Genomic DNA, 26,048 nt, shown 5'->3' on the forward strand with positions numbered 1-26,048 from the left:
GAAATTGCGTTAAATTTCGTTTCTCTTCGCAATGCTACATCGACGAAACTCGAGGGATCTTGATGGTTAAAAAGCAACGCACGAAAATAGTTCAGCCATTATGTCAGCGCATTCCGTTGGTGCCTCAATATCGGTACTGCATTCCTCGCGGCTAAGGTATAAAACGAACGTAACATCTCGTTCAACTAATAGCAGGGGCTTCAGGGTAACTGCACTCGTCGCTATTTTTACGCTGCGAGCGGAAACAGGCTCGTTCAAGCATTCATAACACTGCCGAAGGCATTTGCGTCCGAGATACGCGGTTACACATTTACATGCCCGACCTTTCCGCCTGGCATCGCGCAGCCCATCTTCAGGGTTCGCTGCCGGCTCAAGCTTTTTCTTTCCCTTTACTAGCTGCCCGTATCTTCTCTCAGAATCTCTCGGACAGACGTTAACGAGCAACTGAAACAGCCGTCCCTCTAAACGAGCTTCGCTCTCTAATCGTGACTGCGTTGCTCTTCTTCGGCTCCCTATTTTAAAAGCCACCGTACTTTATTCTCCGCTTTTTAGCCCGTTGGCGAAAAAGATACGATCTGACCCACGTTAACGCTTGATAACTTTCTTTTTCGTCCATGCTGAACCAGGTACGAAATACTTAAAACGTTCAATCGGTTTAACGACAAAGAATTAGGAAGAAGGAAATTATCATTCGAGCGTTAAATCAATCATCGGAGACCCAATCGATGCGCGGTATTAGACATTTTGGCTAGCTAGAGATTTCAGATAACCGGTAATAGGATAACCAGGTTATTCCCTGTATGCCGCGTTAGATAAGCAGGCGCCCAGCAATACATTCCTGCTTGTGTTCTGCAGCCAGGATATTATAACATCGTAATCCAGCTTTCCGATCGACCGCGCAATTTGCCAATAGCGATACAGCTTCCCTTAACTCTTTCATTTCCATCCCCGTCGAATATATTTTACATTGAGAAATCAAATGTTGCTGTATTATGATTCATTTCATTATGAAAGAAAAATAGGTGGAATATAGGTAATTGCACTCGTAACGCGCCAGTGGAAAACTAGCGTGATATTAACATGAAAGTATTCTCATAATGAAATTTTTAATGAACCAAGATCGAGAATGAACGGTGAAGCAGCAAGTTTCTAGAAACTATCGCGGAATTTATGGACTTCTGCTGATCGTTAGGAAAGTTTCGGTGATAAAGGAAATATTGGGACCGAAGAAGTTTACACGTACCGCGTCATTAATAAAGCCGGCGCGCAATTAATTATGTTTAGCCTGGCATGAGTGGTGCGGGTGAAATTCTTTTCACGATTCACTCGCGGAATTGGTTAAAACGTCTGATTCATGGAAGCAGTGAATTATGTCTGTTTGGATAATTATCATTATATTCTGATTAATCATAGCCACCATTAAATAACTTGTCTAAAAAATAATATTTCAAGCGTTCGTCACCGCTAGCGCAAAAAATTTAATAATACAGAATTCTATGATAACATATTTCTTCCACTTTCGCGTTCCTTATTTCTCGCGTGTACTTTGCATTCGAAAACGTAACGTGTGACATTAATTAAGTCCTCTGATAGTGTTATCTTTGTACTTGCTCGTAGCAGCCCTCCCGTAGCAGGTGGTTCTCTTATAGCTGCACTTTACGTGTTTTCCTATAGCACTCGTCTAACATAATACGTTTTAGTAGCAGAATTTTCCGTGGTCGCGTGTGTTTTCCTGCTATCATCGCGCGTAATCAGCCGTGGCTTCGAAACATATGCTTGATCTCAGTTTTGTCGCGCAACAACAGATCCGATACCAGTAGAATTATTTAAATTTTCACAGAAAAAAAACATATGTTTAAAAATCTCTACTCTGTAAATACTTCAACTACTTAACACAATTACCAAGGCTCGACTGGCTTTTAATTTCGATCAATCGTACTCGTCTAGACGTCGTATTCACAGAACGTCTACCGCGTTCGATACGGAATTTCCGCTCGATTCAGCGTGATAACGCTAGCTCGACAGCGTTGGAAAGAGACGTGGAATAACCGGATCTCATTGAAACAAGAGAACACGGCAGAATCCACAAATCCCGTGGGACTGTCTCGTGTCTTATCAATCTCGAATCCCAAGGAACGCGAACAGTAGCGAAGCGGCGCGGATGAAACCGTGCGACAATATCCGTAGAAGAAAACGGCCGATTGAAAAACCGATAACTCGATGGGACATTAATGCGCGAACAGTTCGGAAGAGGCTTCCTCGACGGGGAATTCGGTCAATGAAGATGAGAAAAAGTGAAAAAAAAAAGAAATTCGCAGTCTCGTTGGGAACCGCGAAAGCAAGAATAGGAGCAAGCGGAAATTCGGTTCGCGAGGTATTCGCATTGATCGCAGACAGGCGGAAACATCAGCCGCGCGGAAGAAGCGTGAAGTCGCGACGCGACGGTGGAGAAGGAAAAATAAAAATTTTCCTTTGATGCGGATAGTGTATCGTTGGCAGAGATTCAACGAAAAGCAACGACCGACTCGCCGTGACTGCTTCTGCCAGGCCGATAATCGGCTCGTCGTGGAATTGATATACACATACACCGGCAGTAAATCAGGGATTTGATTCACGGCCAAGATTCCTAAGGATAAAGTACACTCTGCTTGCTCGCTCGAGTGCAGCTAGCCTGACCACAACGATAAATTTGTACATTACAATGTTCGTGTCGTCGCTTACAAATGCCTCTGCCCGTCTTCTTTTAAGCTTTCTTCGCACGCTGTTCCGTTTCCACGACGATGAATGGGCAAGGAATCGTGCTAAGGTGAGAAGGAAAGTTTATAGTTCTTAATAAACTTTTAATATCAGAGAAGAATTTGATAAAACGAGCAGAGCACATTTCTTAGCCTTGTATCACCCCTTAACTATCTCTTCATCTCTGTACAATAACGAAAAAGCTGCGAATTGTAAACACGTTCAAACAGTTTTTTATTCAGAGTATAACAATTAAAAACTATCGTCCGAAATTTTAATTAACCCTTTGATTGTGAATTTCTAACATTCCTGGAATAGTGCCTGAAAGATTTATTTCCACAGTCAAAGGGTTAATTTACCAGGAAATTGGCGACGCTTCAAAGTTCAGAAAAGTAAGTGAAACTATCACTGCTGTCTATAGTAGTTTTTAGAGAGCGTTTACCGACCAATATGATCCGCCTTTGTCATATTTCCGATTCGGTGAATTTAGCAAACAGAAACAACGTTACAAACAGTTGAAGTTAGATCAATCGCGATCCAAATCTACCAACTGTATGTACGAATATTTTGACTAAAATTACAGACTCAAACTTTTTAATGAAAGACTAAAATTTTTTAGCACAGTATTGGCAAGGAGCTTAATTTACGATACTGTTCTGCGATTCTTTTTCTGTTACCAAGGATCGTGTGCGACAACAAGAATCGTTTAACTGATGCACGAAAGGAAAATGACAAAACGTATTACGCGGATTCGAACGGTCTGACGAGAATGGGATTCAAAGCGACGCAATCTGCCAGAGACTGATGGCTGGATATCGACTGCACTCCGCAGGATTAACTCTTATATCATCCAGGAACAGGACACAATGCTCGACACGAAGCCAATTAATTACGCCAGCTGCTCGATCGCATGTCCCTTCCTTTCATCCTTTACAGGGTCAGATTTATGTACGTACGTTACGATTCCCTTGAGTCCCCGTATAATGAACATCATCGCTGTCGTTTTAAGACTGATTTTTAATTAGTCATACATGTTTAATTTATGACACCGATGACCAACGAGCCCCATGGCAATCACGATGTTAATAAATCTTTTCATGCGACAAAGTGTCGAGATAATGAAATTCAGATGCAGCAGCGACCAGAGGCTTGCATCAAGAATATACGAGAGGCAGACTCGCAAGCATGACGCTCATACTTACTCACTGATCCTTTGTAAACATTCGAAGCTCGTTATACAAGCTCCCCAAGCTATATCACAGCTTACCAAACTAGCCCTCCACGACATTAAGTTATCGTAACATCACCGAACGTACAGCGGATCGATCGATGTTTGTCCGTGCACCGGTTACGAACCGAGAAAATCAGATCAAAAGGCAAGGAACGACGCGATATCCTATTGTTAAAATTCTCCAACGAAACGTTTGCGGAACGGGTAAAATAAGAGAAGGTAAATGAAATACGGTAGGGTGTCTCGTTTTTTCTTATTTACCCGACGATTACGTTTACCAGAAGTACGCGAACTGTGGAATAGCTGCCTACACGGCACATAAATATGTCGAAACGTCATAAACTTTGCTTTATTCTCGTAACTTCTGGCAAAGAATAGCAACGCGAGCCGAAACATACACGGTAAAGTGGCCGAGAAAGAGACACAATAACGTGGAATGGCGGAAGAAGAGAAAGAAAAGCATCGAATAGGGTTTCGTCGAGTTTCAGGCCGCAAAAAAGGGTAACAAAGGGTGAAAAAGACACGGGATGGGAACGCAGAACATCCGCCTAAGTGATACATCGTATCCGCCGCGTTGCACACATTTTCGCCGAGTCCAGAAAACTGACGTTAAAACAATGCGGTAATAAATTCCTCGCCTTTATCTTAGGTACATTATGCTCTTGCTCATTCTTGGAGAATACTGCGCGTCAGATATTAAAATGTTAATAAAACGGGAACGGGAACAATCATTCTTTTGTCTACATGGCAGTGAAACTGTAATTCTATGCCATAAAGGGAACAATAGTTCATTGAATAATTGAGGTAGAATTTCAACTCTTATTCGTGACTTCGTTACGTGGATTTTTACATTAGTACCCTTTACTTAATTTATACTTACTGCATTGCTTTCTAATTTTTATTTCATTGCAATCGTTATCGATAGAAATTACGAGATCGTTAATCGTTAGAAACGCTGTTAGACCGATACATATGAATCTTGCTAGTTACCGAATACCCGTCAGATATCACCGACGGTAATTCCATCTGTCGATGTTCATCGCGACGTGTCCTGACGTTTCCTAATTGCCGAGATAATTCTAAATCATCTACGAAGTTAAGGTTTATTATCCTACAGCAATACGTCTTGATCGACGTGATTCAAGTAAACGCTTTGCGAAACTCGAACGATCGTTTCGAACTCAATCGAACTATTCCTGTTCGCTGTGCCGTCTTGGAAAAGCAACTTCTTTCCATCGGAAGGAACATTTCAGTTTAATTGGAAACGTGCACTCTAATCACTGAAGCACGATTTCAACGTTGCGGTTAGTTCAACTGTAATTACCCATTTCGTCGACATGTTTCTGCGAAGAGTAACTCCCGTTGACGTTATTATACGCGAATACCCTTTCGGAACAGTTTTTATCCTTGCGAGAGGATATAATTTTAATACGGAGATACCTTTGACTAATCTTCGATCAAAAGGAAACACATTAAAAATGTTCCAGAGCGAGGGAGAAATTTTCTTTCGCAAATAGGAAATATGATTTTTTTAAATGAAATGGTTATTGACATTTTCATGGACTTTTGTTGATTTCATTTTTTGCCCTATTTATGGTATTTGCTATGGCTTGCAATTTCAAACTGGAGATACCTTTCGGTCGACTATTTTCTCCGAGTTATTTCCTCTCGTCAAGCCGTTGTCTCCTCAACATTGTCAATTTGAGCGGATTTGGCCGGAACGATTCGACAGGAGGACGAACCGTGGCCAGAGAGAAGGATCGAGGAGATACAAGCGGCCACTCGGTAGTTAATTAATTCCCTCTTAGACGAGAGAACAGGGTTCTTCAACGGGGTCTACGCCACTGAATCTCTATTGACCCCTGGTACAACGGACAGAAGTGACACGAAGAGGGTGGTACTGACGGCGTTTGTACAAAGATAACGCTGACAATGGCATTGAAGTCTATTCAGGAACGCGTTTAAGGCATCTTAAAAATTCTAATTAGCATTCACAACTTTCTGAGAAAATTCAATTAAAAATTCTGTTTTCAAGAATTTCCTTTCAGTTCCTTCCTTTCATCCTATTATTATGAACGATAGGAATTTAAAAGATCCCCCTTCTTTTTTTCTATCTTTTACACGACAGAGTGTTTGAGAAGGTTCAAAGGCACTTTAGGCAATCCGATTTCTATGTTAAAGTTAGATCAATGTTAAACAATTCATTGGTATTCAAGGCTGATCTTAAACGGTATCGCTGAGTGCCTCGACGAGACTACACACTGCAGAACGGGAGGAGGAATCGACGATTCTCTCTCTGAACGAAGCCTTTGCTGCCTCCTCTCTTCTCGGTTAATTGTTTAGATAAACATCCGGATAGAGGGAAGGAGGGATGGTGAATGAAACCGTTCAGAGACACGTTGCTGGACGTTCTGTGGTCGACAAAGCGAGCGTCTCTGGCGCCCGCATCGGCGTCATGACATCCGAAAGATCAATATTGAATAACACATTGGAAACGCTGCTATGCACTGTTGTTCTTCTGGAATTCGGAATGGTACAAGTTTCGAAATGATTGTCATACAAGAGATGAACAAATACCACTGATTTTTCCAGGGCTAATGAATAAATAAATGAAGAATAGTTCGAGTCAGGTAAATTTGATATCGTCAAGTTCGACAATAAGCTAGCGGAGAAAAGTTTCGAGGCAACGACTCGAAAATCGATGGACTGAAGTTGAGTTTGTTACTCGGAGCCGTGAAATAAATGTTCCGGATAGAGGACAAAGGGGGACGAGATAACTCGGCCTCGTCTTTGAAAACTCGGATAGCTTCCATTTCGGTATTCGGAGCGAAGAAATATCGTCCAATTCTTCGTCGACCAATTTTCCACGAGCTTTCGTCGCCAGTATGTGACACACGCACCATATCCCCGTGAACAGGAACATTAGTCCCGGTTTGTTGAGAAGTGGAAACGTAAATCACATTGTTCCCTTCTGTTTCCTCTACGTTCGCTCGGTGCCAGCTGAAGAACGTCGCCAGAGGAACGATAATGTCTGTATGACGTACCTTAAAGCTGCGAGCTTCAACGATCATGGTTATCTCCCGAGATACCTCGATGCACCGACGCGACGCGACGTTACGTTCATTAAACGGTCCATTCGTTTCGAAATCACGAAAAATATAAAATGGGATCCGAGGCTTGAAAAGTGCTGATGAAAGATTTCAAGACACCGACGGGAACTCGAGTGTAATTTCCCGTGGAACGTGACATTTTTCGCTATTTTTAGGATTAAGGCTCTTCAAGAGTTCCTTCTTTAGAAAGATTTTAATCAGAGCCTGGAATTTCCTTCCAATTTCGGCGCTGAAAATTAACCCGGAAGAAGAATTCGAGAAACTTTTTCTTTGACTATTAATCTTCTCTAACTCACGACTATACCGTTCGACTTAAATTGAGCCGAGATACTTTGTTAATTTTCATTCTTAAAATGTTACAAATTTTTTATATAAACAATTTTGTAATATTCTTTTTGCAATCGCGAAATGAGAACACGCAACAGTTTAAAAAAAGAACATGTACAGATTATATAATTAAACCCTGACGATGTTCCATGTGTTCACGGAATTTAATGATAATGATAACTACCTTAATAACCTTCGCTGGTATCATATAGAGAGAAATACGAACGGTGGAAAGTAGAAATTTCGAGACCTAACTTTTTATCACCGCGATATAGGGCTAATCCAAATTGCACCAGGTACACTAAATTTCAATTAAAGCTTCATTAATAATTAAACGAATCGACTAACGGTAACAGAATTACAGAACAATCGTGTAAATCTAATAAGCATTATCGTGAATTGCAAATAAGCAGCAAATTATTAAGTAATTTTTCCAAAATGAATTCATCGATGAAGTTCAAATAAACAGGTTCAATTTTTCTTTATAAACTGATAATCAAGAAACATCGATGGGACAAGAAAAATATATTAAACGCAACAAAGTTCGTCAGGCGTGCGTCGAATCGCGACGAAAATCGTTACTGATTAAATCGCCAATACGATTTAATTTAACGCTTCATATAGCGCGAATATATTTCAAATTCATTGCCAATTCCACGCGTGCTAAATGCAATGATTTATTCATGAAACCTTGGCGAGTATACTTCGTTGTTCATCCATATCCTGGCTTGTTCATCCAGACGAATTTTCGCGCTACCGGACAAACCTAAAATTCATTTATCGAAATCGTTTAGACATTGCCCGGCCAAGCTCCGTTTCACTTTCTTTCGTTATTCCTCGCGTTTCAACGCAGCGAAGAAACGAGAAGGAAGAAAGCGAAAGAATAATTAATGGGCCACGTCTCGACGTACGACGCTTCATTGCGCGAATGTTCATATTCCATTCACCGTAGCGAGTTTCTTAAGGGAATGAAAATCCCCGAGGTGGAGGAGAGGATTAAGACGATCCTCCTCTCTTCATTCCATTTTCTATAAAGCACTCTCGCACCGTTTTCTACCGCCTCTCTGTGTTTCATCCGCGAGCAAGGCCTGCCCGTAGCTTTCCGCTCGAAATTCATACCGTATACGCGGCAGATGGTTCGTGGAAAAAACTCCAGCCGGATAACCACGTCGAAACACTGTTAAAATCTCGTCATTAAATCTGCTAACGCTCCTCGCACACGAAATATCATTTTCCTTTTTTTTTTGCATTTTTACTCTTTTATTTTTACATGCCGCAAACACACATATTATTCGTTTTTGTTCGTGATGTTGCATGGCTGGTTCGTTAAACGCGTATAAACCATAACAGCCGTTATTAAGCGAGCTGGTGAATCAACCCGAGTCTTGGACGAATATACAAAATGTCTCGGTATTTATAGTGCGAGTAGAAAGTTGGAAAATACGAAGAATATTTGTCCATGCTTTCGATTCGTTTTTAGATATCGAAAATGTAACTATTCTGTGGGGCTGGAAACGATAGATGGAATGGTAAAATTGAACGTATAAAAACACTCAAACATTGAATCGAATGATTGACATGGATAAAATCAAAATTTGAACAATTTGTGGAGATACTCGTGTGTGAAACTTTTTCTACGCTAAGTGAGTATCAACCACCTGTGCTTGACAGTTGAAATTATTGGAACGTACAAACACGTAACAAACTGTTAAATTTGTTACGACAACTATAGTATAAAATGAAAAGTGTAAAAATGTAATACAGTGATCGTGTCGTATGTTCGACTAAATGATATTTCAACGAGCAACGAAATTACGACGACCATGAACGTGGTCGTTAGAATTTTCTTAAAGGGAAAACAGAAATAGCCAGCAATTCCCTGGGTAGCCCGTAAATCCATGAAACAACCGACGTAATATTCTGAAGCGCGAGCTGGAAACGCACGGTACGCCGGAATTTCGACATTTTTGGCGTGCTACGGGATTCATTAGTCTTCCAGCGACGGCCATTCTCGGAGGCCACCGAGAGATATCTCAATCCCGTGGAACAGGGAACACGCTCGGTCTCGCGTTTCAATTACGAACGAGATCAATTCGAGCAGATCGTATTGCATTGTCAAGCATCGCCATGAATTCCGATCGAGGTACAAAGTGTCTGCCGGATTAGTATTCGTTGCACGGGATACCAGAATCCCCTGGCCACGTGCTATTCACCCATTAACAACTCGTATGACCCGTGCACCCTAGCTCGAATAGCTCCTTCAGCCCTACGACGTCGAACGTCGAAACACGGGAATCGAGCGAGCATCTTCGATTAGAAATAGAAATTTTGATTAACAAGAAGTTTGGTTTGTTACTACTACACTGATTAATATGTGGTAGATGAAAGTGAACGTAAACGTAAGGATTTAGGTCACTGCAATTTGCCAGGAGATAAAGCTCGAGGTAGCAATGACGGAAATGGCGATATAACCAGAGGAATACTGCCACGAGGATGAACTGTTGGACAGCTATAACTTTGGCATATCAACTGCAGAGATTATAAGATGGCATGCAGAAGGGTACTTGACTTTGCTCATCTGTGACACACGTTGACATAGTAATAAGATCGTCGTATCCACGGGTTATATGACCGAAATATAGTCATAGTCTGCTCGATGATCCGTTCCACAGTCTACACTTTATATAATTTACCATCTACCTTCTGTCCGTTTCTTACCCATTCTCACATGTGTTTTCAGTATAGAAACGGGAAAACAAGTAGCGCGAAAACAGAGCCAACTGCGCCTCGTCGAATCGAATACTCGACTTTGCATATTGCACGCCACATTTACCATTGGGAAAACTACGATGAAAATCATTCGAAGCGTGGCTAGCACCCAACGATCGCATAATTTATGAGAGAGAGATTGGGTGGACATATTGGGAATCGTAATGCAGGAACAAGCGGAAAAGAGTGAAAAAGTTCGCAAACTTTTCGAATCGGTTTCCGTGGCGCGGAATACACGCAAATGTTGGGTTAATCGTCTGGTGGCGAATTTTCTGCTCGATAATCCGACGTGACCGAGTTTGACTAAATTTTCTTCCTTCTCTTTTTTTTCATTAGAAAATCTCTACACCATCGTAAAAATGCAAAACTATATATTTATTAAAAAGCATACGCGTGCGACAGGACGGTGTAATTTTCTTCGAAGTTTAATAACATGTACCTCCTATATTGTAAGATACGTGTACATGGTTGCGCGCAGCTTCTCGTTTGATATGGAACAAGAAATCTGACAAAAACATGGAAGAGAAGAACTCTCTGTTCGAGGACGCGGGGTCAAGGGAATAAAGAAACGCAGAAAAAGAGAATGGAGATGAAAGGGTTGGTAGAAAAAAAAAAAAAAAAAAACACATCATCCCTTGTGTACTCCAGAAACGATGAAAGAAGAAAAATGTCTGTCGCGTTCTCGAGTTGTCGAGACCGACTCGGAGTACAGTCGGGACTTGGAAATTCCGCAAATTTCTGGAAATTGCGCCTCGAAATGCGGCGGAAGAAAGCTTCCCTTCCAGTCAGTGTCTCGCTCGACTGGAATTACAATAATTCATCAAGCCGAGAACGCTAATGTTCGACGCAGGCCAACCGTAAAACAATGTAACGTAACGTTGAACGAAATGGAAATAATTTATCACGTTGGAAACCGCGAACTCTCGTTATTTATATCATTAACGAATAAACTGAGCCAGCTACCGGTACCAGAAACGAATAACAAGCTACGCGATGCGCATCGATTCACTCCGAACAAATGGTTTTGGTTTAGCGAATTTTCAATTCCCTTCTTCCTCAATTCTTTGTTCTTTTTTTTTCTCCTTCAATTTCTTCGTGAAATTACGAGTCCTTAGCGGAAACTCCGCGGTACCTTCCGGGCTTCCAAGCTTGATTCAGCCGGGTACAAACATCCACGTTTATTCCACTCGGCTGCGTAAGATGCCGTCTCAGCGAGCAGGTCCACCGCCAGCAGTTCGCTCATGCGATCACGTCTCATCCCGAAGGAACGTCCGAAAGCTTCGCAGAGGGTGCGCTGATATTCCCGAAAATGCACGCCGCATGTAACCGCATACCCAACGAAATATACCGAGCGAAACGCTTTGGAATTACAGCTTCACCGAGTCGAACCCCACGCTCGGATAAGCTTCGCGGCGCGGCGTTCAATTTTCAAAGGAGATCATGATACAACAATGTGCGCTTACGATAATCGTTTATGGTGCCATTTTTGAGATTACGGACGATTTGCTTCCTTCTACGATACGATATTTTTTCAAGGAAATTTTGCAACTTTTCGAGCATCTTTTAGATATATAAAAAGGAAGATTCTACGAAATGTGCAACCGTTAAACTTAATCCGTCGCCTCCTAAACGGGTATTCCTTCGAAAATAAAACGCTTCAGACTGATTCGCTGTTTCTCCGTAATATGTCCTTCCATCCTGGCACTCATTAACTTTAATGACCCAGCTAGAAGCCTCAGAAGTACCACTTCAATCGTTACTACCATCCCAGGCCTCGCATTTCAATTACGCAGATTCAGTCACTAAGATATGCAATCTTGCAAATAGACAACCTAATTCCTTTTAAACATCTATCTCATCAAATGCGCGCTACTCGCATTTACCATTCGTCATTGTTTTACCGTGCACACTGGAAAAGGGTTCATCCCGTACGAATAAATAATCGGATAAAGTGGGACACTGCTGCGTACACATCGTAAACGAACTTCGAAACGGAAAACATGTTTATCTCCGGCTCATGGAAACTTTCCTAAAGAAGTTTTAACCGTTTCAATTGTAGTTATTCATGCGGCAACATACTTTAATGAAGCTTGCAATGCTATTTAGAAAGTGGTACGACCCACGTGGATGGCTTCGGCTACGGTGTCTGCACTTTCGTCGCTCGAAGTTAACGGAAAGATGGAGATTCCTGGGTGCAGTTGCAGCTAGCTTCACGGGCGAGTTTCAAATTTTCACCTTGCCCCCATCCCCGGCGGGGAATCGTTACACCGGTTAAAAAATTGGACTTCGCAAGGAGTTTGTAATTCGCGAGAGATATTCGATAACCTGACGAAGCGGTAGTTAAAGAAGAAGCACGGTATTCAATTATTGGATAATTTTTCAGGTAGCACGCTTAATCAACGTCTCGAAGTTTCCTCGCGAACGGCACCGTTTCCGCGAGTAACGCTTACAGAATGCTCATAATTAATTAATCCCCGAGTTTCGTATCAAATTTCCACGCCCGTGGGTTATCGCGTTAATCGCGTTTACCGGCGAAATTTTCCTCGGCAAAAACACAACTTTCGATCCACGATACTACGGATTTAGTCAGTCCATTAAATAACGCAAAGCATTCTGTTCAGAGTTCGTTAACCGTTCGAAGCGCATCCGAGAAAAATTAACATAAACTAATGGACTCTGAAATCGAATTACACGGAAGAAGAAGCGGAGGAGCTTTTGTTCATGGAACAGCCGTAACTCTCGCTGGCAAAATAGCTGCATTCCACTGATTTCGTTGTTGGAAGTTTAATTGTGTTACACGTAAACACCGTTTACCTGCAACTAGCTAAGACAGAAGAAAATTTATGTGGTAAACCAGTGAAAATTAACGTAAACGCATCCTCCCGTGGCTGATCTCGGATCTTTATTGAAGTTGCAAACTACGTTCGATACGATTCGACAGGTTGCATCCTATCAAAACACATGGGAGAATTTGCAATTAAAACGGTATTCTTTACTGCCCATGAAACCATGGTCTACGGACCATGAAACTTGTTACATTTCGTTTTACTTAGAATGGTAACCTTAAACGGAAATTAGTTCGGGGACTGAAAAATTTCGTATTCATCTCCGGGGGTAGCTTTGCAGTTTAATTTTGGTAGTTGGTAGGGTGGCAGGGGGATGCAAATTTACAAAGTTAATTCGACAAATTTCGCGGGAAAACGAGGGGCCCTACTGCGAAACGAGAAGAAGAAGAAGAAGAATCAGAAGAAGCGACAGAAGAGGGGAATGATAGAACCACAGTGAGATTTGCAAATTCAAACTCTTAACTTCCGCTCGTTTAAGGCAGACTGTAATTATTCTTGCTGGAATGTCGCGTCTGATTACAAGTCCCGACGTACGGACTGGCATAACTCGATCTTCTACTAAAGAAACGTCAGTTGAGAAAGATAGTCCACTGAAATTCTCAATTTCCAGTTGTCTTCCAAGAAATATCGAGTTTTCCATTCCTCTCCAGAACAAGTAGGTATATTTCATTGTCTGTTCTGTCTCGATAATTTAAGAATATTAAATTTTTCAACAGTTAAGAAATACTTATGAAATAAGTGGTATAGTCTCAGGATAACACGAGAGCGAGTAGTGTAACCATATGGATAGTCAGGCCAACAAGCAGAAGTTTCTTTTAATGACAATAAATACAAATAATTTCTACACATTTCTTCACCAGCTGATCTACGTTGTTAATGTGGATCAGATATTAATTTGAAACACCTGCCACGTGGTTCTACAACCACCACGACATGACCCATTATTGACAACTGTGGTGTGGTAGTATGCGTCGGTAAAAGCGTCGTTATTGATTGCGGTTCCGTCTCATAACGAAGATATACCGTTGTTCCATCTATCTTATGCACGAATTCCATTAAAACCTTGTTTTCTAATGGTTTACCATGTACTCATTCAGGTAACTTTAAGTATAACAATACATTCCGTGCATCGCCGACCTTTCGGAGAAAAGTTTCCAAGTCCCAATCCTACCAATGTAATGGCATTGAAGGCCAAAAATGTAAGTTTCACTTCATCCCTTTTGTTCAGTCAGAGACACTTTTATTCGCACCTGAATCTACGCAATTTCAACTTGCATCTTTTCAAAGTGAAATTGTACTCTAAAAATATTCATTCCCACTTCGACCTTATAGCTGTTCGCTATTCACTATTCACGTTCCAGATCGACATTATAAACCCTACTTTCCTGACCAGTACATTTCCAACTCGATACTTAAGATCAATAGGAATGGAGCAAATTGGACGATGAAAAGCTTGAAAGGGACTTTGCGAGCGCAAAGTTTTGATAGGTCAGGAAATTTCATTGGTCACACGATCCTTTAATGGACAGAACCGATGCATTTAATTCCACGTGATCCTCGCTATCCACATTTCAATTTCAACCAATGACAATCTAACGTACGACTGAGGACACATATGTCTGCGTGCATCTACGATCTACGTCACATGCACACATACACGCACGATCCTCCACAAGTTAGGTAGTAATTCTATTCAACGGTTTACCGCAAACGCGCGTTCATGCAAACTGGTTGAGTCGATATGCAAATCCTTCGTGTCCTTAAAGACACGTGGCTCAGGAAAACCCTTTATCGTCGGCAACGGCTTAATCTTTCGTCAGCTGCAACTATTTAAGTTCACCTCAAATGACTTCTATTAAATTTTAGTTCCTTCGTTAAGCAAAAGAATTTCACTCATGATTCGTGGTGTTCCCTTGTGGACACGATCACCAGACAATTCTCTTGTTACGCTATTACAATATCGATTATAGACTATTTGATTTAGTACATTAGGCACGAATAGCTGGAAATTGATTTCATGGAATTGGACATAGTTCTGGAGTGAAGTTAAGGTAATTATCGTCCAGGGAATATGTAATTATCAGATACAACAAGCTCCAGAGGATCATTCGAATAATTTTAGTTTGCAATAATTTCTCTCGATGACTCCATGGAATGCAAACTCCAACTTCGTGAAACGTATCCAATCTAGATTATTTATACTCACGAAACCGTAAAAAGGGAAGTTCCTCTTCATTTCGAGATACACGCGAGATTTTCCCCTTTAAACCTCAGTTTATTCAAAGCGGCTGTAAAACGGAACAGAGCGATCGTTTCTACGCTTTGACACGGTGCCTCCGGGCAAATTCAAATCTAGAACGACCAACGAACGTTTATTCAACAAATAAGTAATCAGAAAACGCGACTGGTCAACGGTCTATCCGACAAATCAATCAAGTACGCGAATCAACGAATCTTTTTTCCGAAAAATCATAGAAACGATAATACGAATATTTGTATATCTTTCTAGTACGATAACGTGATTTCGTGGTTGTTTTATGTTTCGCAATGATCGCGCAACGTATCTTATGTATACACGAAGTTTGTTAAGTGTCCTAAGGCTACCAGTATGCATATGTACACACGGTGTTATTTTTACGAACCGGCGAGAGTTTTTCCCAGCATCGGGAAGCTAAATATTTGTAAACCTTTTTTCCTCGTTCCTTTCACTCGTGCAAATATCGTCCTCGTCACCGTAAAATCTACGAAACGGGATGGAAAAACTGAAGGACGTGCTTCGAGTGATAATTCGATTCGACAATAGAGACACTTTAATTGAAACGCCCGAAGCTGTCGTTCGAAATATCGAATACATCCAAGAGCATCGTTTTCAACTGTTTCGAACAAAAATCATTAACGAATCGCTCGATCACTCGTGGAAACCTTTTCGTTATTCAGACGAAGGAAAATTCGTGAGCCTCTCGTTAACCCGTTCACAACCAATTTAACGCGACAAAATAATTAAAATGAAATCTCATAGAGAAAACTATAAATTGATGAGATTCACAGCCAGGTTTAGCAGTAAACAACGTCGTTGTTCGAATTTCTTCTGAAAAAGCTCGCCTTCGAGCATAAGTTTCTCGAGTTAACTTGTTGCAAACTTTCCAGGGATTTGCGAGAGTGGACGATGGCCTTTTGTCACGGCGCGATCATTAATTGTTTCCCAACGAGATTTACTAAGCAAACAACGCCGAAGGATGCATTATGAAAGTTTGAATTCAACGCAACGAGCGTTTCGATGTCCTAGATTGTAATTGATTTATCAAACACGACGAACCGAGTGTCGGCAACCGAACTCGTTTGACTAATGAATACGGGTTCGACATGATGCTTCGGTAATCCATTTGACAACGGCAATCGTGCCGTTTTTCATTCCCGTTGAAACTGTTCGTTTTTCGCGTTGTACGTGGGGAATGGTAGCGAATAACAAAGTAGGTCGGTCGATGTTGAAAATATATTTTATCAACCTTTTCGGATAGCATTAGTATTTTACTTGGAATCAAATTTTACGCATAGATCTTCGTGAAACTCTGATTCATTAATCTGTCTAATTTACAATTAACATTGCAATTTACGAAAAATGTCATTCGACAGGATATAAGTATCCTAATCAAACATTATACTGATTCATAATCCTCGATTGAGCATCGTAAAGTAGATACGCGACACTTAACTGACTGCAATTTACGAAAGAGCCCATGAAAGAAGGTGTTTTATACGGGAAACAAGGCCACTGTCGCGAAAGAGGTCATCCAATTGGTTTTTTATTAAATGCTCGTCCCGCTTCATGACTTCGTGATAGTATGAGAGAAAAAAAGGGGATGATACCCTTTTTCTTAGGTGTCGCTCGTTTTTCATAGTCGCGTAATATCTCCCTTCAACTTTTCCAAACTCGTGTGCGGTCTCCTATGTCACCCCTCTCCCCTCCTGCCATCTTTCGATTTTTTATCGCGTACGCCGGCAATTTATTTCGTTGATCGTTCTTCCGAGAATTGCCCATAAAAGTTGACCCGTGTTCGAATCGTTTCCTCTCGAAACAACGCCGTGCGAAATGGATCGCGAGAACTTTCATAACACCGTTCGTACAATGACCAACCGAAAGGAAACGTTTTCATTGCGACATGCTGTTCGCATTTTCACCCGAAAATTTGACAATTCTATTTTTTTTCTATTATTTCATTTTTGGAACCATTCATGGCGCAATACGTTCAGGACTAGAGGTGCAGAAGTATCGATAGAGTATTAATTATTATCGATTTTCATTTTTAAAACACTTTCAAGTTTTTGCATTTTTATAGAATTTTAATTAGAGGATGTAATTGATGATCATTGATAACTATTGATAGCCACCGCTATCGATATTCTTTAACCTTTATTTCGTATAACCCGACATCAGCTGCTCCAGAGATTTTATCGATACTTTTCGACGAATCTGGAGGGTCGAATCGTTTCGTTCGACAAATCGTGACGAGAATCAAAGGGTGTACTGAATTGAGAGGTAATCGGAAACACGAAGACAAGGTTTGCGCTCGTGTAACAACTAGCTGCTTCATAAATATTTCAGCCACTGTATTCTCGGCAGGTATTACCGATTCGACGTCGCTTTCGCTAATTAAATGAAACACGTAGCAGAATATACGACGCGTTTTGAAGCTGCAACAGGTAAACCAGGTTGATAGACGAGTCTTTTAACGCCGAAACTCTGTCATCGTACTATTATTTTGTAATTTTAAAATCCTGTAATGCACGAGACACTATCTTCGAAAGAATCTGCAGGATTTACGATCCATTTAATTTTATCGCCCGTTTATCTGAATCAAATTGCTCCCACGGAAAGCGATACTTTCGTTACAGTGTTTGCTACGGATTTATTCCGCCAAGATAAATGTGTTTTTAAGTGCAGAGAGTGTATGAACGAGAGAAAATATTAACCGAGCTTCTATAGCCGCAGTTTATGGATAGAATAATTAAAACACATCGCGGAATGACTTCATCGATTTCAAGCAGTAATTAAAATTTGATGAGCTGTAAATCATTGTACGAGTGGGACGAGGCAGACTCGAATTCAAAATAGATAAATAAAAAAAGGATAGAATAATTTCGAGTTACTTCGATGAGAGGAATTGTTACGTTTCGCGTCAATGTTGTCTCAAGAGACGTCTGAAACCACAGTCGCATTTTCATTACTCGACACTCGCGAGTAGTCGCGATTCTTCTAGCAGGAAATGAAAACCGTTGCTTATCTCGCTTTTGAAGGGTGTCGACCTCGGTCGAGGCTAAAGGACGAACAGAGAAATTATTCGAGAATAACGAGATAGAAAGAGAAAACTGTGGCAACTACGTGACGCGAAACAAACGTACGAAGTGTTCGCTGGAAAAATTTGTTAGGCTCGTCTTTGAAAGGGACGAGAGATTCGTCGTTTCAATAAAATTGTCGACGAAAATGAGAAGAGAAAAGGACTTCCTTATTTGCCTACCGTTATATTCTACACTCCGGCAGGATTTACTTAACGATACAACAGTCTCGCAACTACTTAGCCGGAAATTAAGCTTCTTCTTACTTATCCCGTGATTCGCGCAGAGTATTTAAATGTGGATATTACAGAGAAAACTGACGATAATTATGGTACTCCTTTTCCTAAGAAATTCAAAACTCCTTTCCCTCGTCTTTAAACTTTATCCTTTATCAAAATTAAGTGTCACTTTGCGTTTCCATTTTTCTTTACGTCGATAACCACCCTTACACCCATTTCCAATATTTTCATCAAACGGTAGATTTTTTTCAGCTACGCCTTAATGGAACTGAAATGTTTTTCAAACGTCGTGTTCAACGACGAATTATCGTAGCTCCATTGTGAAATCCATATAATTCAGTCTCGGTGACAGAAGTGCTTTCGAGGAGAGAGAGAGAGAGAAAAAAAGAAAAAGTTTCTCCACTTTCGCTGGTTCGCGAGCCCGTAACCGCGGCCACATTTGTTCTCCTGCCGGCTGGTAATGGCCGCGAACGAACCATTTTTCGTATCAACGAGTGCCAGCAATTTCAGTACTCGAGGAGATCGACAACACCGTACGTGTCTGTGTCTGCATATATCTAACAAGTTCCTTTTTCCCTTGCACGAAGGGACCAACAAAAAATCCTCCTCCTCCGACTCTAGTCTTTTTTCGCCGCGGTAGCCACGCTACGTTACCTCCTTTGAAGTTCGTGGAAATTCATCAGCCGGGAAACAGGCGAATCATCGCGGCCGAACAAAGCGGCCAACCCTTCCTCCGAACACCATTATCCCAAAAAGATCGTGGACGGACGAACAGAGGCGAACGTCATTCACTTTTCACGAGCTTTTCCGTGTGGAATAGAGAGAGAAAGAAAAAGAAAAAAAAAAAAAAAGAAAGAAAGAGACGAAATTCGGTCAACAACCAGACACTAGCCGACGAGAGGTCGACGCATCAGCGATCTCGTTCAACAACGAATTAATCCCGCGTTCTCGATTTGCCAGCCGGATCGTACACGGACGAACGCGTCCCTTTCGCGTATCGAGAACTCGTGAAAAACGCGGCGCACACGAGTCGATTGCACCCAGTACAAATCGTGCGCTGCCAATACGGATCACAGTCGGTTAGGTGGCGTCAGGAACACGAAAGACGCAACATCGTATGAAAATTCACCAGCGATCGTTTCACGATCAGTTGCACCAATTAACTATCCGTCGAATCTCACTTGTCACGTAAACAGCTGTAGATTAATGTAAATAATTTTTGCATCTCTGACACGATGCTGTTAATGCTTCCTAAACGAAGGGTCCCTATTATTTTAGATTTAAGAAACGATTTTATCTCGAACAGTATCGGCGAAGAGGAACGATCGACATTCGCGAAGGAAGAAATTTGAAAGCACAATTTCATAATGAAAAGTTAGGAAAAGAAGCAGCCGGCATGATGGTTATGAAATTTTCCAGAAGCAACGAAGACTTACGCGACGTACAATTTGTATAATGTATTCAAAATACGAAATAGAATTTTCAATTATAATATTCCCGATTAAGTATACGCGGAAACATCATCGTGCCTTGCAAAAAATATTTACATCGAAAATTTATCCACAAATAAAAGAAAGCACATACTCAGAAACCGTAGTAAAAATTCGATAACACGAAAGAAGTGCGTCACTTGTTCACGATATACGAGAACCCGGTCGTTTTCTTTACATTTCTAAATTCACACTGCAACAACAATGGCACCGTGTTTCCCAGATCACTAAATCAGGATCGCTCGACAACCGGAAGCACTAGATCACAGATGACGATGCTGCTGTTTGAGTTCGACGCGTCGTGTTTGCACCATCCCGGCACGTTTCAAGACCACGGGTGTCGAGCGGTTGTTGTACGGTCCAGGTGTGAAAAGAAGAAGAGAAAATAAGAAACAAAGGCAACCGGGAGGGGGGGAAGGGGAACGACGTGGGCGAGAAAAGGGCACGATACAGTAACAAGTGGAAAAACTGAACGACTAGATCCCACGGTCGTTGTGGCGCGCGGCGAGCCACTGACTGCTTCCACCAATTCCACGCCTCTCCCTGTCCTCCCACCTCTGTGCACCGCCACCTACGCCGATCACCCTTGCACACCCTCTTTGCGCTGTCCTCGACAACCCCAGGCGCAAACGCCACGACGATCATCCCCCGCTCCGCTATTCTCCTCCTCTACCAACTCTCTTTCTCTAACTTTTCTTTCCTCCTCCTACCCTCTCTCTCTTTCTTTCTCCCCGTCTCATAATGTAGACCGTGTTGTTTTTTGCACCATTGCATCGTTGTGTCACTGAATTTTGCACTACTCTAACCCGCTATTTCTCTTTGCCCCAGTTTGTTTCTCTATTTCTAGATTCCTGGATGGAAAGAGATTTCGTAGAAATACAGGTGTGAAACACCTTTGATTCGAAATATTTTCTTTTCCTTTTATTATTTCATTGCATTTAAAAAGGCTGTAAGGATTTCTAAATAAATATCAATCCTTTTACTAAGTTTCCTTTATCACGACTGTGACAATATTCTCTGTGTCCGCTCGATCACCATTTCTCACCCCCTTTCTCCATTCGTTTCCTTCTTGTATCTGGGACAATGGAACTGACGTTCCGATACAAACCACTCGAATCAATCGAGAGTGTAATTGATAGGTTTGCTCGTTCGACGTCACGCTACCTTTCAATTACTTAATTAAGAAACAGTGTATTAAGCTCAGCATTGCGGATATTTCGTTACAGGGAACGTAACGTGCGAGGAGACAAAAAAAAAAAATTTGGAGAGGAGGGTGGAAAATAGCGGTAAATTAAAAAAACAGTGTCGATTGGCAGAATTGCACTGACTACGTGGCTTTTCTACCTGGAACCGTTTGTTCCACTTGTTCCCTGCCTTCGACAACCGGAGCCCGGGGATTACCAGAGATCTAAATCGTTTTTGGGGAAAATCGTTTTCGAAATCAATTGAGCTTGCAATCCTCTGCCTTCCTATCTGCCAACTAAATCTACCCGATCTTGATTAATTTCAACATTTAATTTTTCCCATTTCCACATTACATATGTAAAGAACAATTTTTTTATATTTCATCCATTTAATTGAAATTTTTGTATTAATCCTTATATTCAAAAGAATTCTCATGGGTAGTATTTCATTCGCGTTTGCTTTATACTGAAATTAATATTAGCCCCAATGATACTATGTTTGTCTAAAAAAAAAATTAGTTTTTAATTAAAAGTTACTTTATCTGAGAAATAAAACTTCGTGGAGGAAACTAACGTCGACGACTTCCTACTTCGGCAATAATCGAAATAAAAGTTTTATTCGAACAAGCTGTTCTCGCTATAGTATCTTTTCTCTAACGATTCTGTTTCAAACGAATAAGCAATACCATGGTTTTGATAAATTATCTTTAATACTGAAGCACTGGTTAGAATAGCTTTTCATTTGCTTTTATTCAATTTTTATCATCGCGATTATGATTTTTCCCCGCCCCCATTTGCGCTACGATTATGATTTATATTTTGAAATCGCGGAAATGACAAGTTCAATATTTCCATTGACGGATATCGGTGAAATTTTCATTCTATTCGCAAATAAACAGAACGATTCGGTTGCTCGCTGTTGCCAGTGTTTTCATTTCCATTGACTCTCGGGTTGCATTACATTTAAATTGATGCCGTCTTCTGCGTCAGCTGTTTTTGCAATCGTTTTGCGTTACTACCGATATTGTCTACCGATGAACGCGCTGCATCGGAATATTACGAAACGTTCTGATATTAAAATGCCAACGGAAGCGGCTTGTAATTTCACTCCGCGAGATCCCTACGCGAAATAACTGGAGCCTCCTCGGCCTCTGGGTAGAAAAGAAAAAGAATAATAAAAGCCGGAAATTTACGGAGTCTAATTTGCCATTACGCTTTCTTGCAATTCGTGGTCGTCGTTACGTTTCCACCCTCCAAGTGAAAAAGGAAAATACAGATACGAAAGGATAAAGAGCCGCTGTTGAAGCAATTGTATTCTAGTCTTGTAAGTAAGAAGCAATATTACGACCCTACTTTTATCATTGGCTTCGATAAATATTGAATATCAAACGATAATAAAACTGTGTATCTGTATAAAATTCATAAGGGAAACAGTTGAAAGGTCCGTCTAATGGTCTTGATTCAGAAGGGGAAATTTAAATTCAGAAATGTTAGTTCGAATAGTTATAAAAGCCGATCGAATTATAAACCACAAATATGATATACACAGAATTATTTTCTAAAGCCCCTTAATGCATTTAGCTGTGGAACAAACAACGTCACGTTTAAACGGCATATTCGGGCGTATTTAGTTATGTTTAAGTCCTGCCTCGCGAGTGGAAAACGATGGTCAAATCGTCGGATTTATTTCATATTAACAGCACAGAATTATATCACGTGTCGCTGAGCAATGCGGTAATCCCACAACGAATCGTGGTCGAATTGCTCCACGACACGGAATTTCACTTTTTCTTTTCAACGCGCTGTTGTTCTGTCACGCGCAAACCACCCACGTTTCCGGTACTTTGCTTTCGTCCCACTTTAAACGTGAGTCTGACGACATACGGGCTTACATTTCTTTTAAACGATGTTTCTTAAACGATCGTTAGAACGTTCTACCTTTCTTTTTCCCTCGTTTTTAAGGAAACAACCTTCTTTCAGAACGCGAACCATAGTAATTGTCTATTTTTTCCCTTTTCAACTTTCGCTTGATAGTTACGCGCGGATAGGCAAGAACATCCTTGCTCGTAGCTCGATTGAAACAAGTTCACGAAAACGACACACGAACTCGCTAAATTTACTCAATAATCATCGCGGCGAAACAACGACGGTTCGATTCATCGGATGACCCGGTTTTCCACGTTCGCCACGCTCGCGATTCGTTCTATTTTCATGCTCATTTCCACCTCTCCCCGTTCGCGAAGACAAGCGAGCAGAAACGTACATACACGTTACATCACCGCGGTGCTGTTCAGAGAGCGGCGACACCGTAAATCAAAAGACAATTGAAAGGAAAATCCGATCAGACTTCTCGTTTGCGAACAAGAGGCTGGAACGGGGAGAGAAGGTCGACAGAAACGAAGTGTCAACAACAGCCAGCAAAACGACCCCGCTCTCTGTTTTCGCCTCGTCGATACAAGCCGCCCCATTGCCACCCGCCCCTGTTCGTCAGCATTCCGTGTATTGGGTAACCGAAAAAAGTGCCCCGAGAATTCCGTGTATTGGGTAACCGAGAAAAGTTCTATCGGTTTATCGCGCGTCGAACTGCGATAGTTGCAATGAAAAACAATGACCGCTGATAAGACAAACGTCGAATAATCAATGACAATATATGCGGTGTGCGTATTTCTGGGAAATTAAAAACAACTTTTCAAGTGTTACGTAATCCTGTAGGCACGTGCTATTCGTGAATACGAAACGATACAATATCGTTTCTAATGAATTTCCGTTCACGAACCGCGAAGAGTCGAAATGAAATCCGACAGAAGTTTTTCGGCTAATCGATAAATTACATTTTCGCGAGTTGCTATTGGAAGCACGGACTGACGGTTTCCAAACGCGGACGTGAAGGGTAATAAAATAAATTGCAGCACTTAGCGGGAGGCTCTGGGGGCCAGCTAATGCTCTTCCTGGCCCTTGCGAGCTGCTCCCGATGCCAGCCGAGTTACCACTTTACTCTTCCTACCTTCCTGTCGACTAACTTACCTCGATTAGCGATGCTTAATACATCTCTCTGCCAACTTTCACGGGCACGAAACACGAGCGAGCAAAACTGCTCTCGTTCGATTCTCGGTTCACGGCTTGCCCAAGGATCCTTTCTTAAACTTTTAACCAGCAGTTGACTTTTCAGCCCCGATAACGTGCTGACAAGACAAAGCTCCGCGCGATTATTGGAAATTCCAAGTTCGAAAGATCAAAGAAACTCTTTGAATACGAGATCAGTGTTCGATATTTCGGTTCGAGGATACCGGGATATCGAGGATCTTGCCAATGGTGTCGACATATTTTGTGAGAACAGGAAAACAGAAATTTATAGGAAAAATTTCTTTCTCTCAAATCCGTATTAATTCTTGATAAAAATGGAACCGATGTAAAGGGATGCGTTAAACTTTTTTCATTACGATTCGAGGGGCTCGCGCCCGCTTTCATGCGAAATTGAGGGAAACTAAATGTTCGAATTCCTATCGATTCTCTTCTCCTGATACCTTCCATCGACTAAATCACCTCGCTCGGTGATACTTATATATTCCCCATGGAGATCCGCAGATCCAACTTTACGATAATTCCTTGATTACTTCCTTGCAGATATTCTATAAAGAAAACAAATCTTTCTCCTTGAAAAATAGCAACCAGAAAAAGAAATATTGTATCGCATCGTACCAATGTGAGACACTGTATGCAGCATATTAACTAGCAACAATTGAATAATCAATGAAGTAGAGGTTCACGGAGTCAATCTATGTAATTAATTCATATGCAAATCAGTTTAGAAAGAAATATTATGTTGACGAGAATCTTTAAATATTAATCTGGGAATTTAATGTATAGAGAATGCTAATTTTTCATTGATTTTATATAAATTTTAATTACACGATAGATTTTCGACACTTTTTGATAAATACTTTTACGATTTTTATAAACTTGCCTTTTCAAGATAAACATTTTTTAATACAAAAATTTAATGAAAAACAAAAATCTGTAATTACCGTCCGTGTATACTACGCTCGAAAATTATGAAACTGTTTTTCTATTCCTAACACCCAGAGAAATTTACATACACACAACTAAAATTACACGATTTACGGAAATATATGTGCATAATGACAACCAATCATTTAATCTGAATTCTAATGTGTTTTTCCTTATAAATACGAGTGGGCGATACCGAAAGGGGCACATAGAGCGCATCTAAGCTTCGATCGTAACGTAGCGTTAATTTCATAGCCGAATACGTATCCGTATGTTTTAAGCGTCTAACGTTCTACGAAGATTGTGTTAGGAGCGTAAATCCGTGTCGCCAATAACCAATACATCAATCAGTTCAACTGTTTTTTTTTTTAATAAAGTGAAAACAAAAATCGTCGAAGATGGATTTGGTAGAAATGTTTGATTATTATTGGTATCAAAAAGCCGGTGAGTAGTGCTCTCCATAAAATGACGATTTTTTTATCAGTGAAAACATTTAACGAAGTCGATCGTTATCGTAATTTCAGATCCCAGAATAAGCCGTTTACCACTTATGCAATCCCCCATTATCCTTCCTGCTATCCTCTTTTCTTATTTATACTTCATCTTAAAATGTGGGCCGAAGTTTATGAAGGACAGAAAACCGTACAATCTTAAAACCTTTATAAAGTGGTACAACATCTTACAAATCGTCAGTAATGGATACATAGTGCAACAGTTTATCAGTGCGGGTTGGTTCACAGAAATAACGGTATTTTGCGAACCAGAAGATTACTC

The 26,048-nt window shown here is 41.0% G+C and overlaps 2 protein-coding genes across 19 annotated transcripts in view; both read right to left on the minus strand.

Annotated features, from left to right (window-relative positions):
- The window catches only part of LOC143306068 (uncharacterized), a 70,369-nt gene extending 49,680 nt beyond the window's left edge, over positions 1-20,689 (minus strand). The window contains exons 1-2 of the mRNA XM_076692159.1: positions 20,177-20,689; positions 19,247-19,788 (exon numbers count right to left, since the gene is read on the minus strand). The gene's annotated coding sequence lies outside the window, so the exon portion shown is untranslated. The remainder of the gene's footprint in view (positions 1-19,246; positions 19,789-20,176) is intronic.
- The window catches only part of LOC117607241 (discs large 1), a 371,089-nt gene that overhangs the window by 233,164 nt on the left and 111,877 nt on the right, over positions 1-26,048 (minus strand). The gene's annotated exons all lie outside the window — the stretch shown is intronic.

This window comes from Osmia lignaria, chromosome 14, assembly GCF_051020975.1.
Source record: "Osmia lignaria lignaria isolate PbOS001 chromosome 14, iyOsmLign1, whole genome shotgun sequence".
Lineage (NCBI taxonomy): Eukaryota > Metazoa > Arthropoda > Insecta > Hymenoptera > Megachilidae > Osmia > Osmia lignaria.